Source organism: Stegostoma tigrinum, chromosome 30 (assembly GCF_030684315.1).
Source record: "Stegostoma tigrinum isolate sSteTig4 chromosome 30, sSteTig4.hap1, whole genome shotgun sequence".
Taxonomy (NCBI): domain Eukaryota; kingdom Metazoa; phylum Chordata; class Chondrichthyes; order Orectolobiformes; family Stegostomatidae; genus Stegostoma; species Stegostoma tigrinum.
The window spans coordinates 14612210-14628808 of NC_081383.1; the positions used below are offsets into that span (position 1 = coordinate 14612210).

Genomic DNA, 16599 nt, shown 5'->3' on the forward strand with positions numbered 1-16599 from the left:
AACATCTCAAACACCTGGAAACCGATAACCATTTTAAGCCTACCAACTCCCTCAACTACCTAGAATATTCCTCCTCTGGCCCACCTTCCTGTAAAAAGGCCATGCCCTACTCCCAATTCCTTCGCCTCCACCGCATCTGCTCCTGACATCAGGCATTCCACTCCCGAACATCCCAGATGTCCTTTTTTTTCAAGAACCGCGACCTCCCCTCCACAGTGATCGAAACTGCCCTCGACCATGTCTCCCACATTTCCCACAACTCATCCCTCACACCCCCATCCACAATAATAACCAAAACAGAATCCTCCTCGTCCTTACGTACCACCCCACCAACCTCCAACTCCAACACATCATCCTCTGACATTTCCGCCATCTCCAATCTGACCCCACTACCAAAGACATTTTTCCCTCCCCAACCTTATGTATTTTCCGGAGGGACCACTCCCTCTGTGACCCCCTTGTCCGCTCCACACTCCCCTCCAGCTCCACCACCCCCGAAACTTTTCCCTGCAACTGAAGCAAGTGCTACACCTGCCCCTATATCTCCCCCCTCACCCCATCCCAGGCCCCGAGAAGACTTTTTACATCAAACAGATGTTCACCTGCACATCTGTTAATGTGATATACTGGATCCACTGCTCCTCTACATTGGGGAAACCAAGCGGACCGCTTTGCGGAACACCTACGCTTAGTTCGCAACAAACAACTACACCTCCCAGTCACAAACCATTTCAACTCACCCCCTTCACCCCCCCCCCCCAACTCCTCAGATGGCATGTCAAACCTGGGCCTCCTGCATTGCCACAATGACGCCACCTGAAAGATGCAGGAACAGCATCTCATATTTCCCTTAGGAACCCTACAGCCTAATGGTATCAATGTGGACTTCACAAGCTTCAAAATCTCCCCTCCTCCGACCACATCCCAAAACCAGCCCAGCTAGTCCCTGCCTCCCGAACTATTCCTCTCACCTCAAGCCCCACCCCCATCTCCTACCCACTAACCTCATCCCACCTCCTTGACCTGTCTGCCCTCCCTGGACTGACCTATCCCCTCCCTAACTCCCCACCTGCATTCACCTTCACTGGCTCTAACCTTGCCTCTTTCGCCCGTCTGTCTCCTCTCACCCTATCTTCTCCTTTATCCATCTTCTATCCACCTTGCCTGTCTCCCTATTTATTTCAGAATCGCCTTCCCCTCCCCCACTTCTGAAGAAGGGTCTCGACCCGAAACGTCAAACTTTCCTGCTCCTCTGATGTTGCTTGAACTGCTGTGTTCATCCAGCTTCACACCGTGTTACCTCATATTCTCCACCATTGGCAGTTCCTACTATCTCTAATTGATTTTATAACTGTCTGACTCAGAAGCGAGAGAGCTAGAAATGGAAGGCAGCGTTATTTAGAAATGACAACCTTGAACTTAATTTTGTCATCAGCCAGCAATGATTGTTGAATAGCTTTATGACTCAATAAGATCACAGCTGATCTGTTATATCCTCAATTCCGCCTTCCTGTCCAACGCTGATAATCTTTCTACCTCTTGCTTACCAATAATCTGTATAGCTCTATCTTAAAAATATTCAAAGCCTCTTCTTGCATTGCCTTTTCAGGAAGAGAGTTCCAAAGACTCATGATTCTCTGAGAGAAAAATAATTCACCTAGTCTCAGGGCAACCACTAATTCTTAAATAGTGACCCCTAGTTCTAGATCCTCCCGTGGAAGAAACACCCGCTCCACATTTAACCTGTCAAAACCCTATATGTTTCAATCAAGTCACCATTGCTTTTCTTAAGTCCAGCAAATACAGGCCCATGATGTGCGATCTTTCCTCATAAGACAACCTGCCCATTTTAGGTATTAGCCCAGTAAACCTTTTCTGAACTTCCTCCAACAGATTTACATCTTTCCTTAAATGAGGAGACCAGTATTGGCCACAATTTGCAGATATAGTCTCACTTGTCCCTTGTACAACTGAAGCATAACCTTTCAACTTTTGTAACTAAAAGATTCTAAAAAAGAGTTGGACTGGACTCGAAACATTAACTCTTTCTGTCCGTAGATTACTACCAGATCTGCTGAGTTTTTCTATCATTTTCTATGATTGCTTCCCACTTTTGTGTTTGATTCCCCTTGCAATAAATGATAGCATTTTATTAGCTTTCCTAATTGCTTGCTATACCTCCATATTAGCCTTTTGCAATTCATGCACAAGGACACCAATATTCCTATTTATCTCATTGTTCGCCTACCTCTGTCCGTTTAGATAGACGAAATGGAGTACAGAAAAGATGTAGAAAGCTTAGAGGCACGGTGTTAAGACAACAATCTGTCCCTCAGATTTATATTTTCAGATGGGGTGGCACGGTGGCTCAGTGGTTAGCACTGCACCCTCACAGCACCAGGGACCCAGGTTCGATTCCAGCCTCGGGTAACTGTCTGTGCGGAGATGGCACATTCTCCCCGTGTCTGTGTGGGTTTCCACCGGGTGCTTCGGTTTCCTCCCACAGTCCAAAGGTGTGCAGGCTAGGTGGATTGGCCGTGATAAATTGCCTGTAGTGTTCAGGGGTGTGTGGATTATTGGGGGATGGGCCTGGGTGGGATGGTCCAAGGGGTGGTGTGGACTTGTTGGGCTGAAGGGCCTGTTTCCACACTGTAGGGAATCTAATCTAATCAATATCAGCGAAACAAAGGAGCTGGGCATTGGCTTTGGGAAGCAGAGTGGAGGACACCCTCTGAATATATCAATGGTGCTGAGGTGGAACTCGCCAAGAGCTTCAAGTTCCTCGGAGAAAATATCATCAACAATCTGTCCTGGCCTATCCACATTGATGCTACAGCCAAGAAAGCACACAAACACTTCCACATCCTCAGAGGGTTAAGGAAATTTGATATGTTCACAATGACCCTTACTAATTTTTATAGATGCATCATGGAAAATATCCTATCTGGATGCATCACAGTGTGATATGACAATTGCTGCACCCAAGATCACAAGTAATTACAGAGAGTTGTGAACACAGCCCAGTCCATCATGAAAACTGGCCTTCTATCCATTCACTGTGTCTATCCTTCCCACTGCTTCAGGAAAGCAGCCAACATAATCAAAGACCTCTCCCACCCTGGTTGTACTCTCTTCCACCCTCTTCTTTTGGGCAAAAGATCCAAAAAATTGAAAACACGTGCCAACAGATTCAAGAACAGCTTCTTCCCAGCTGTACCAGACTTATGAAAGGACCTTTCATATATTAGAGTTGATCTTTCTCTCTATCTTTTCTGTAACTGAAACACTATATTCTGTATTCTGTTGTATTACCCTGATGTACTTGTGTAAGGTATGAATTGCTTGGATAGCATGCAAAACAATACTTTTCACTGTATCTCAGCACATTTGATAACAATAACTCAAATCACATCAAATCAAATCAAAGATTATTTGTTTCTTTTTTATTCTTTCTGCCAAAATGGACACCTTACCACATGATGTTCCATTTACCATATCTTTACCCACTCACTTAACCTGTCAATATCTTTTTGTAATCTCCTTGTGTCTCCTCACAACTTTTCTACCTATCTTTGTACATTCAGAAAATTTGGCAACAATACCTTTTGTCCCTTTGTCTAAGTCACCTTATAAATGGTTGGTTTATGGCACACCATTTGTCACAGCTTGTCACAGCTTGTCAATGTGAAAACGACTCATTCACTCCTACTGTCTGATTCCTGTTAGCCAGCCAGTGTTCTATACCCCTGCCAATATGCCACCCCTTACATCATGAGTTTTTAATTTCTGTAATAACCTTTGACGTGACACCTCATCAATTAGCGTCTGGAAATTTAAGTACAATGTATCCACTACTTCCCTTTTATTCACAGCATGTGTTACCTCCCCAATATATTGGTAAAACATGATTGATTTTTCACAAAACCATGTTGATACCACCTGATTTTCTTGAATTTATCTAAATGCCCTGTTGCTGACATTTCTTCAATGATAGATACTTAGCTAACTCACCTGCAGCTTCCTGTTTTCTGTATCCTCTTTTCCATAAAATATTGCCAAAATGTGTTTTAATTTGCGATCAGAAAATGATGCAGACTTAGGACGTTCTAGCCCCTTCTACTACTCCTTCAAAAATTGCCAGATTGTTAAACTCTTGCTTCTGCCAAAAGTAAGTTTCAGCTTTATCACATGAACATGCACCATTGTTAATACAGCAACTACCGTGGATGCTGGGAATCTGAAATGAAAACAAAAATTGTTGGAGAAGCTCAACAGGTCTTGCAGCTTCTGTGGAGAGAAAGCAGAGATAACGTTTTGATTTCAAGAAAGTCACTGGATTCAAAACATTCACTGTCTTTTCTCTCTACAGATACTGCTAAATCTGCCGAGTTTCTCTAGCAATTTGTGTTTTTGATTCATCTTTTTTAACATCTTTTTAAAATTCTCAAGAAGATATTATGAACTGCCTTTTGCCTGTTTGACTTAGTTTGTAGGTGGAAAGATCTTTGGTGTTTGAAGTCCTGTCTAGCCCAAAGAAAAGTTGTTGTGTTTGTTGAAGGTCAATATTTACAATTTCAGCACATTTCTGCAGGAGTTCCTCAGGATAGTGTTTTGGCCCAACCATCTTCAGTTACTTCATCAATGACCTTCCCTCAGTTGCAAAGTCACAAGTTGGAAAGTTTACTGCTGATTGCACAATGTTCAGCACCATTCAAGCTTCTTCAGTTATTGAAGCAGCCCATGTTCTATGTAAAAAGATCTGAACAACATCAAAGCTGATGTGGATAAGTAGTAAGTAATATACACGTGGGTGGCAATAACCGTCTCCAATAAGAGATATTCTGAACATAGCACTTTGAAATTCAATGGTGTTGTCATTGCTGAATCCCTGACTATCAAAATCCTTGGGATTACTATTGGCCAAAAGCTGAATGGGCTGGGCATGTAAAGGCTATGGCTACAAGAGTAAGTTAAGGACTGGGAATTCTTTAGCAAGTAACTTACCTCCAGTTTCCCCAAAGCTTCTCTACCATCTACAGTGCACAAATCAATAATGTGATCGAATACTCTCCACTTGCTTGGATAAAAGCAACTTCAGCAACATTCCGGGAGCTTGGCATCATCCAAGGCAAAGGATTGGCACCACATCCACCAACTTCACTACTTACTACCTTCACTACCTCCATTCAGCAAAGTGACTGTAATGTGTACCATCTACAAGATTCATCTCAGCACCAAGGCTCCTTCAACAGGATATTCCAAAATCATGACTTCAACTACCTAGAAAAATAAAGGTACGAGCTGTGTGAAGGCACCACCTCCAGCAAGTTCCCCTCCAAGTCCATACCATCTTGACTTGGAACTGCGTCTGTATTCCTTTAATGTTGCTGGGTCAAAATCCTGGAACTCATTTCATAATAGAACTGTGTAAAGGGGTCCGTTTACCTCCATAGTACAAATCGAATTAGCTGAAGCCTGCTGTCTTTTACCCTGGAACATCATAAAAATGGATCATCAAGTTAGCAATACTGGCTGATGATGGATGAAAACACCTCCAATATTGTAACAGTGACTCCACTTCCAGAGGGGTATCTTAATATTGTGAATAGTGTTATATTAATGCAAGTCTTTACTTTCTTATTTATACCTATTCAAACAATATCTGTCCTTGTCATCACTCTAACCAATGCTGTCTGTCAAACAGGATGAGACAGAAGTGTGGAAGCCTTTGAATCAGTCAGTATGTGCTGCAGTCACCTCCCAATCCATCAATTTCAGTTCAGCCTTTCAGCATGTCTTTCTATTTCCCATTTTCTTTTATATTCATCTAGTTTCCTTTTGAAAGTATCCAGCTATAAATAGTTCATGGATGTGCTAGAACCTACCCTGAATACATCAGCCCAACCAAAGATAGCCATTGAAGTACATAACCAGAGCACAGTAAGAAATCCTTTGTCCCAGGTTTTTTTAAAAAATTCATTCACAGAAAGAGGATGTCACTGTCTAGGCCAGCATTTATTGCCCATCTGTAATTTCCAACTGTATTCCTGTGAGCCTGGAGTCACATGTAGGCCAGACCAGGTAAGGGTGGCAGTTTCCTTCCCTAAAGCACATTAGTAAACCAAATAGGATTTTTCTGACAATGGATTCCTGGCCATTATTTGATTCTTAATTCTAGATTTTGCTTAAATTCAAGTTCCACTATCTGTCTGGGCAGGATGGGAACCTCAGTTGCCAGAACTTTATCTGGGAATCCTGGATAAACAGGCCTGCGACAGTACCAATAGGCTATTGCCTCCCCTAAATCTTTGTGAGAGTGATCAAATCTTATCTTACTGTCCTTTCTTTCTCTGTAGCACTGTCCGCTGCACCCTTCACCATCTTTCACTGCTTCAAATGTTTATCTACTTTTCCTTTAAACATTGCAATGTACTGTGCCTCTCAATATTACCTGTGACAATAGTATTTCAAGCATCAATAACTCCAGAAGAAATATTTCCTCATGTTTCTTCCCACTCTTTTGATAAGATAGCTATCTATTCAGCAAAATTGTCGATAAAACTATTGACACGAAAAACTCCATCCTTGTACAAAGATGATCTGGATTATAAAAGAGCCTGTTCATTCCATTGTGAACAAGATCGATCAATAATGTACAAAATACTGCCCTGAGGGAGAGGATAGGTCTCATTTTAAGTCTGGAGAATAATGACTACATTTTGAGCTATGTGACATAAAAATTGATTGCTCAACATAAATATTAAAGAGACCACTTGGTAGACATGAGTTTGGTTGGGGGGGTGATATGCAGCGGAGCGTAAACGTGAGAGAATCCTAGGTTAGTAGCATCCTACCCACCTACGTGCTGACCCAACAATATGGCAGGTGGTTGACTAGTGAAATCCACAGCCTGCCCTCCATTTTTCATAAATAATTGATAGTCAATCAGTAAATATAAGCGGAGGGACAGGTTGTGTTAAGGAACTGGGGAGGCTGCAGCAGGACTTGGCCAGGCTAGGACACTGAGGGACGGATGTCCAACCCACGTCCATTTGTGTCATGGCCATGGGATGGGCTTCTGCTGTATGCATTAGCTGTCTTTCAGAGTGGTAATAGTGTGCACCTCTCATAAAATCCAACTCTAACCTGTGGCTGTTAAATGTCAGTCTGTAGTGAGCACCAGGTGGCAGTGTTGTTTGCAGCTGGGATATCTCACTGGAAATGCACTCAAGCTGAAGAATACATTTATTCGAGCACCCTTGGAGTGTAAGAACAATTCCTAATTTCACTGCTGAAAGATCTGACTCTGATTTTTGAACAATGACCCTTTGCCTCCATGTTACATAATTTAAATCACTCTTGGATGATGATCAAATTCTAGAACGCACACTTTTGTCTGTTTTCTGCTTACCAGCTTCATTGAGCGTTTCAATGCTGTTTATTCTGCAAACAGTTGACCTGATACTACGGTCCATTCATGATGACATTGAGTAAATGGTTTTATGATGTTGCCAGTAGGAGACGCAGTCGTTGTACAGCTAGAAACTCCATTTATTGTGATCTTAAAGTGTTCCGCGTCTAAACATAACATCCCCCCGTTTCCTGACTGCATGTAGTTAATAGATGTCTCAGCTTGGCTTCTCCCTGAATATTAATAGTGCTACTGCCAAGGGCTGAAAGCACATAACATTGGGCTTCAATTATTATTTATCATTATCAACAACATTAAGCCCATGACTTCAGCAATTAAAGTTAATAAATACTGAAAATCATAAAAACGCTGGTTTGAACTAAAATAGTCTGATTTTTAATAAAGTAGACTTCCCACACTGATAAAACCACCAACCTCTCGCTGCAACTGAAATGGTGTTTGAAAATGTGCTATTTAGGTTCTTGACCTCTTCCCTCAGGCAGAAGATATAGAAGCCCGAGCACACACACGAGCAGGTTCAGGAACAGCTTCTTTCTGGCTGTTATCAGAGTGTTGAATGGACTCTAGCCTCAAATAGTGTAACTTGTATGCCTCTAAGTCTTTTTGATCAGTACATCCTTTGCTTACTGTGATCTGCCTATACCGCTCGTAAACAAAACTTTTCACTGTATTTTGGTACACCTGACAATAAAATCAGTCAGGTGAAGCTGGTTAAAAGAATAGGTGATAGTTGGTCCAGGCTGCATATCAGGCATTCATCCCCAAAGTTAAAGTTTCCATATTGTGTGCCTATTACTCACTAACATTTTTATTTGAAATCATTATTAAATGAATAGAAAATCTGATGACCAATTGAGAAGTAGAAAGTCAGAATGGGAATCTAGGGTTTTGAGCAGATGAGCTGTAGAACTATTATGGCACCACTGGGAGGACAGGTTGTTAGTGTGTAAAGTTTATTTACATTCTAAAATTATAAATTGAAAGATAAACAACACCTTGTTAAGCCAAAAATGTTAACATATCTTACAGACACAGTATGAAAGGTAGTTAATGGACAAATGATTCAACTTCAAACATACCTGTTTAACATTTAGAAAAAGGTTTTTATTTTTCAGTACATGAATCATTAAAAATTGAAACACCGACATATATAGCAGCTGGCTAAGTTTCTTGTTAGCTCTGTAAGGCTAAAAGCCTTTTGTACTCTTTTGTTTAATTCTGGCCTTTCTGCGGGCAAGTTCAAAGTGTTCCAGCACACCAAGGGGCTTGAGAGAAAAGTTCTGATTGTTCAAAATGTAAATGGACACCATTGTAAGATGCTTTAAATAGCTCAGTAATACATGAATCCACCTGTCTCAGTAACTGGAGAAAGCAACATGGAGCAGAATCTCCCCTTCTGTTCACCCTGCTTGTCAGATAGGAGGCATATACAGAATAGAAGGAGACCATTTGGTCCACTTTATCCACAATACTGACTCTTTCAAATCCATTAAATCTACCTCACTGCCCATTCACAAAAATTGTCCTGCAATTTTTCTTGTGTTTGAGTTTTAATCGAATCCCTTCCGCCACCCCTTCAGACAGTACATTCCAGATCGTCATAATTCGCTGGGTATAACATAATTTTCCTCGTCTCATTCTAACCTCTGACCAACAAATTAACACATGAAACCGGCATGCTGTCTTATAAGGATGGGCTAGACTTGTATTTTTGGAACTGAGAAGCGTTTTATGAGGTGGCTTAATTGAAACATAATAAGATCCCGACAGGTCTTGACAGAGTGAGTATGGAGAGGATGTTTCCTCTTGTGAGAGAATCTAGAACTGGGGGTCACTGTTTACAAATAAGGGATCACATACTTTAGACAGAGATGAGGACAATATTGTTCCCTCAGAGAGTTTGAGTCTTTGGAACTTTTTCTCAAGAGCTGAGTCCTTGGATATTTTTAAGATGGAGATAAACGGATTCTTGTTAAATTTTGGCCAGGTCACTCGATGTTCTTTTCTGTTCTCCTGTGAAGTGTGGAATCATGTACATCGACACAGCAGGGCAGAGGGTGATTATTCGATAAAATAACAGCAAGTGCTGCTGAAACAAGTGCAAAGCATGTTGGAGAAACTCTGCAAGTCTGGCACCATCAGTGGACAGAGAAACAGGGTTAATGTTTCGTGCCCAATAGGATCTTCTTCAGAATAGTACTGGACTTGAAATATTAACTCTTTTTCTCCCTCCACAGATGCTGCCAGGCCTGCTGATATTCTCCAGTATTCTCTGTGCTCATTTCAGATTTGCATCTGCATATTTTGCTTTTAGTCAGATGCTGGTGAACCTCAGCAGGATTGACTGCATCTGTGGAGAGAGACACAGAGTGAATGCTTCAAATCTAGTTTGTCTCATCTTCAGACACTGCTGGGTTTCTCTAGTACTCTCTGTTTTTATTTCAGATTTCCAGCATCTACAGTATTTTGATTTTATTTGAGGATCAGCTGGTTGATTCAGCTCAGCACCTGACACTTTCACTGGCTCCACGATTTTTCCTGTGAAAGGGTGCCAAAAAATTGGCTCTATATTTAGATGGGTGCTTCGTGGGGAAATTCAAGTAAAAATGCAGAATCCCACACAGGTACCTATTGATAAGGCTGAAGTGAAATATAAAAAATACAGCATGCAAAAAAAATTAGCTTTTTATCGAGGTATTATGTAGTCCTGCACATGGGTTATTGTATATTAACTTCAGAAATGATCAATTCAAGCTCAGAAACTTTGCAAATTATATTCATAAAAGTACAGGTATATTACTCATATCATGGAGTCTGAATTCTATTTATTTGAAATTGACTTCTTGAACTGAAGCAATTGTAAGAAAGTTATGTCATAAGCAAATATTATAAACTGAGGACAACAGATTACCAAATGTCCTCAAAAAGTCCAGGCTGCACAAGGTTCAGAAGCAAGAGCTCTGCAATCTGCTGCCTGTCTGCCAGGCTGTAATTAACCAGAATATATCGAAGTTGTGACAAGACCCTGGAGATTCAGGGCCATGCTGGTAATTCTATACCTCGCATAACAGACCACCTGCATATTCACTGACTGAAAACATTTCCAGTTACAGTAAATGCCTTCTCACTCAGAATCCTTTTGTGAGCTACATGTGCAAAGGCTATAGGTCCCAGGAGATACTTCATCTGAAAAAGATTGTTCAAGTATTTCATTCGTTTACTTTGATCGATTTATGCAAATCGTCTAAAAAATGCAGCATTTTCGAAGGGTGCAGTCCTTAAGCAGGGCCGCACAAGAACATGGATGAATTGAAATGTTTAATTCAGTGGTTTTTAGTAATTTTAAAATTGAAAAACAAGTTCAACAACCTTGATTAACACAACATTTTTAGCACAGTTAAGTTTTTTTTAAAAAGCTGTGAATGTTGGTAATCTGAAAAGAAACAGAAAACGCTGGAAACACTCAGCAGGGCTGGCAGTAACAGTGGGGAAGAAACTGAGTTAACATTTTCAACCCCATGTGACTCCTTTAAATAACAAAAATGGGCTGGGAAATGATGTTTTCTATGCTTTTGACAGTGTGGGGAGGAGTGAGAAGGGTGGACGTAATCTGCAGAAGGTAATGAATAGTCTGGTCAGCTGGGTACAGCAGTAGAAAATGGAATTCAACTTGGAACTTTAACTTGGAAAACTTGTGAGGCTTAGACTGGGAGCCTGAGCTATGAGGAGAAATTGAATAGACTGGAGTTTTGTCCCTTGGAACAGTGAAGATTGAGAAGAAACCTGACAGAGGTGTAGAAGCTTATGAGGCGTGTGGATAAGGCGGATGGGAAGGCACATTTTTCAATTAGTAGAGAGGTCAATAACCAGGGGGCATAGATTTAAGGGAAGAGTTTGAAGGTTAAGATGGCAGGACAGGGGAGTATTTTCACCCAAATGGTGGTGGAAGCATGGAACTCACTGCCTGAAAAGTGGTTGAATCAGATACTCCTATAACAGATAAACAAATATTTAGATATTTACTTGCATTGCCATAGGCTCCAAGACTTTGGCCCAAGAGCTGTAAAATTGGATTTGTGTAATCAGATCTATGTTGGTTGGCACAGCCACAACAAGCTGAATAGCCTCCTTCTGTGGTGTAAACATCCATGAGTCTCTGAGCCAAAGTCTAAACGTTAAAACCATTTCCCATGAGTTGGCAGAAAGCAGCTGTAGGTACTGAGTACCAGTACCAGATTAAATAGCACCCTTGTTGCTCTTCTTTGCAAGAGTACATTTTTGAAAGCCTGGGAAGTTTGTAGATGAAATGTCAAACTTGAAAACTTCGTTAAAAGACTTCTTCAAATGAATGAGTACCGCTCAGTGCTCGGCTACCTGTCTCTCTTTGCAGGCTACTGCAACTGAGTTCTGACCAAGAAATGGTGAGTTAAAGCCAGTTGCCTGGCAAGCTCACATTTTTGTCAGATTTAATTGTGAACCTACACCCAGGTCAAAGCTCCTCCAAAAATGTCACCTGAGGGCTATACGTTTCATTATATTTTCATGCAGCTTCTTGAGATGCTGTTAATTAGAAACAAAATGAGTGAACACATATTTCACATGTCTGAGGAGATTTTATAAGCCAGTTATGTGATTTTTTCGCTGTGTGTCCTCATCTTTCACAGATGGAAGGATCCTGGAATGAAATGTGTGCAGCACATGTACATAAAGTGAAAATAGTGAGTAGAAAAGAAAATGTTTTATGGAGAAAAATCCCCAGGATTTTAATTGCTAAGTTTCCAGGTGAAGATGGATAAACTAACTCCTCTTGATTATTTATCTATTCGTTGCAGCAAGATTAATTTTACGAGAACCCCTTTGCTGGTAAGTATCTTTCACCTAGGCCCAAATTAAATGATGTTTTAAAAGGAGTCAACTGAACCAAGAGATAACAAGGTGTAGAGCTGGAGGAACACAGCAGGCCAAGCAGCATCAGAGGAGCAGAAAAGCTGGCGTTTTGGGCCTAGATCCTTCTTCAGAAAAAAGAAAGTTAAGAGACATACCTTTTTTTTGTTATCTCAGATTCTCCAGCATCTGCAGTTCCCACCACAGCTGAACCGAGCTTTCTTGAACTAAGAATATGAATGAGTTTACTTATTATTAAAAGAGAGAAGAATTAGCATTGCAACAAGCACACACACACACACACACACACACACACACACTCACAGAATGGAAATAAGATACAAGTCTGTAAAGATACAGAGCAAAAATAAAAGATATAGATTTGTTTTTGAGGAGTTTGTAAAGAGCAGATACGTTGGGGCCATTATTGAATTCACTAGTACTATTGATGCTGGGGTTGAGCAGTCAGTCTAAAGATTCTTGATTTAAATTCCTGATTCCTTTTGAACAGACTGGCAGGACTCAGAGAGAGAGAGAGATAATTTTCCTTCTGTTTTACCGGCAGTGAAGGTGTATTTAAATGATTGTTCACAAAGAAGTGCTCCAGCCCACACACTAGGACATCCAATCAATTGCATACAGACTGGCGTTGCAGTCAGTTTTTAATCCTTTCCTTGTACTTTTTTGGTGGACAAAACAGACATGTCTTCAAGAGATGGTTTTCTGTTGAGAATGGATGGTCTCCCTCCCTCATTATCTCTCCTTGTTAATTCTCTTCCTGGTTGAAGTTTCCCTTACTCTGTACAGGATCAACATTCCATTAGCTTCAAACAGGAATTCTCCAAACACTTGCTGAATTTACACCTGTCGTTTTCTTTTTCATTTAGCTGCTCTTTTTTGAAAAACAAACCATCTTTGGGAATAAAGGTAAAAATATAAAAGTGGTAATAAAGCCCAAGTTCCATCACTCACTCTGTCATTTCAGAGTCCATTTATGACCATAAAGCCATAGTCAATTGTCATAAACACCTACATGGTTCATTAAAGTTCTCTGGGGAGGGAAGCTACCACCTATATCTAGTCTCGCCTACATGTGACTCCGGACCCACAGCAATGGTGTAGACTCTTAAATCCCTTTGAAATGACCTAGCGAGTCACCCTGTTTTATCAACGGCTACAAAGTCTATTAAAGGAGTGAAACTGAATGGACCACATGACATTGACTTAGGCACTGGAAATGACAAATCCAAATACATCCCACATAGGTATGTCTTAACTCAACCATCTGCAGCTGCTTCATCATTGACCTTTGCTCCATTGTAAGGCTAGAAGTGGGGATGTTCATTAGAGGTTGCACAATGTTCAGTACCACTCAAGATTACTCAGGTACAGAAGCAGTTCATGTGGCAAGCGACATTCATGCCACACAAATGCCAGACAATGACCATCTCCAACAAACGAAAATTTAAACATCGCTCCTTGACATTCAGTGGCATCACCATTTCAGAATCTCCCTCTACCAACATCCTGATGGTAACTATTTCCCAGAAAATGAACAGGGCTAGCCATATAAATATAATGGCTACAAGATCACACCAGAGATTTGGAATCCTGCGGCAAATACTCATCTCCTGACTCCCCAAAGCCTGTCTATCATCTAGAAAGCAAAACTCAGGAGTGTGATGGGATATTCCCCAAAAACTTGAAATTGCTAAAGTGGGTATGCAATTAAATACATTCAAAATAAGGATGAAAAGCATTTTCAAAAAACGCGTACAGCCTTGCAACTGGTGAACCTACTTCAACGTTTGTTGCATGGCACTCAAGTTTGCAAAACCCTCCTCCTCTGTTCCCCCTGAAAAAGAGAGAAGACTCCTTTATAAACAGGAATTTCTATTGCCAAAAGATAGGCTATTACAACAAGGTATATCTGGTCAGTGGATAAAGGTAAAGTAGTCGAGAATGTGCAACAGCGGCTCAACCATTTTAAAGGGCACAAAGGCAGTGTCCTCAAGATGGCTTAAATTATGGGGTGCTGAATACCAAGGGGTTTCTAGGGCCAAAGTCAAATTCTGGATGGACAGGGTTCAGTACATCTGGAAACTCACCACCCTAATGCAGTCTCAGGAATGACAAAGAGAATTACAAGGCTCTGGATGCATACTGGATGTTGGTAATTACTACGGTTGTCAGGAGACAGGGTGATATGTCTGACCCCATCAGGACTTCAAGCTTGACTTTTCCTTGTCCACCAAGAGTGTATGACATCATCAGAATGGGTGGAGCTTAATGGCATCTCCAACATTAACAATTTCAGGACAGTAAACTTTTGCAAGTCTTTCATTAAGGACTTTAGTGGCCTAGGTAAGGGTTTTTTCAACAATCAGTGATGGTTCCATGGTCACCATCAATGAGACTAGGTTTTTAATCCTAGATTCTATTAATTGCATTTAATTTCCACCAGCTGTCACCCTAGTATATAAATCCTCATCTCCATTGTACAAACCTGGGCTTCTGAATTATTAGTCCAGTGATATTACAGTTAAATCTCTATCTCTCTCAGAATCAAGCTTCTTGTAATAGTTCATCAGTAGAATTCATCGAGATATGGCTATGAATTAAAGTGAATGGTGGAGGAGGAGATTTTCCTTTTCCCTGATCTGTAATAATGTATGAATCCATACATAAGCTGCATTTATAATTTGCTGCTGTGGACGTTTCCTGAATGTATGGTTGACATTGTTTAACACTCTTTTTGTAGAAGTCTGTGAAATACTAAAGCATTGTAAGTGAAATGTGTTTTATTGAATTGGAACTTAAAACAGTTGCTATTGGTAAAAATGCTTAGCAAAATACAGAACTTTGATAATCCTCTGCCTTAACTCTTTCATTTCTATTGAGATGTTGCAACTTTCATTCCTTTTGAAAATCTGTTCACAGTTCTCTATGGAGTAACAGTATTCTTGGTGAAAACATTACTATATCCAGGTTAGAAAGTAAGCAAAATGAGATCAAAGACTTGAAATCAAAGGACCTCCTTTCAAAATCGCAAACAGAATTAGAAGTCTTTACTCATTCTGAGTCAATTGGAGTGTATAATACATTTAGTATCATAACACTTGCCACCCAATAATTTTGTAACTAACTGTATTATCAACATATTAAGAGGCTATATCCTCCACTTCTGCAGGACATGTAGATAGTATATCGAAGGATAAAAGAGCAAAATTGCATTACGTAACCTCAGCTCAACTGAAGATGCCAGTTTTCCCAGAAATGGAATTAAGTGGAGCCAGGCAACAGATTTTATGGAGGAGGCTAGCAGTCAGTCAATGTAGAAGAATGGTCATTATCACCTGCCTCTGAGAAACCTCTTGCTCCCTTTCCCTTGGGGTTATCAGTGGCTGTAGTCTCACTGAGAAACATATTGCTTGACAGATCCTGAGGAGCAGGCTGTAAGGGGCAGATCAAACTCAGGAGACTAAGCAGATGCTACATTCTCAATATGGCCACCCTGCAACTTTGAGCTAAGGTTCAAATGTTCACCCTCCCAAATCTTTCATTATCTCCACATTGAGGGCCACTGTTTTCTGAATGTTGAGATCAAAACGTCAATAGACTGGTCATCCATACGATAGTACAGGTTGCAAACTACAATTTTCTGATATCCCGCACAGCAATGGTTAAAGAAGGCAACTCATCATCATTTTCGCAGGTAATTAGGGATGGGCAACTGATGTTGGCCGTACCAGCGATGCCAATGTGCTATAAATGAATAAGATTGAAAAAAACTTTTAGTAATACTCAGAACACAATAAAATGCATAAACAATCATATTAAATAAATCTGAGCATTTTTACTTAAACATGGCAATACATTCATTCATTCATTCATTCTAAAAGAAACATTGTCAAGAACTGTTTCGACCTTTAAATAAATAAGACTAGCAAAAGATTTTATTTTCTTTTGTAAAGCTACAATTGTAGGTTATCTGCCTGAGGAATTAATGAACAAGAGGAACTAAACAAAAAGTCATTGAGATTTAATACAATAGTATTATTGAAAGTTATGTGAACTCTTCACCATGTTGTGATACTTTAACTTAAATACCAAAACAATACGTGACTCATAATGATCAGTTTTTAATGTAGCACCTATATCATAGAAAAATATTCCAAAAATTGCACCAGATTTGTCTTGTGATACAGACAGTATGTTTCAGTGCTCTACATTTATTGGGACAATCTAAGGTCAGATACTTTCTAAAAATCTTAGAGCCTACA

The 16599-nt window shown here is 40.4% G+C and overlaps 1 long non-coding RNA gene across 4 annotated transcripts in view; it reads right to left on the reverse strand.

Moving 5' to 3' along the window:
* Positions 1–9847: 9847 nt before the first annotated feature.
* LOC125465706 (uncharacterized) overlaps positions 9848–16599 on the reverse strand; it is a 95627-nt gene continuing 88875 nt past the window's right edge. For all 4 annotated transcript variants that reach the window (XR_007250300.2, XR_007250299.2, XR_007250302.2 and 1 more), the window contains exon 5: positions 9848–16081. This is a non-coding gene — a long non-coding RNA (uncharacterized LOC125465706). The remainder of the gene's footprint in view (positions 16082–16599) is intronic.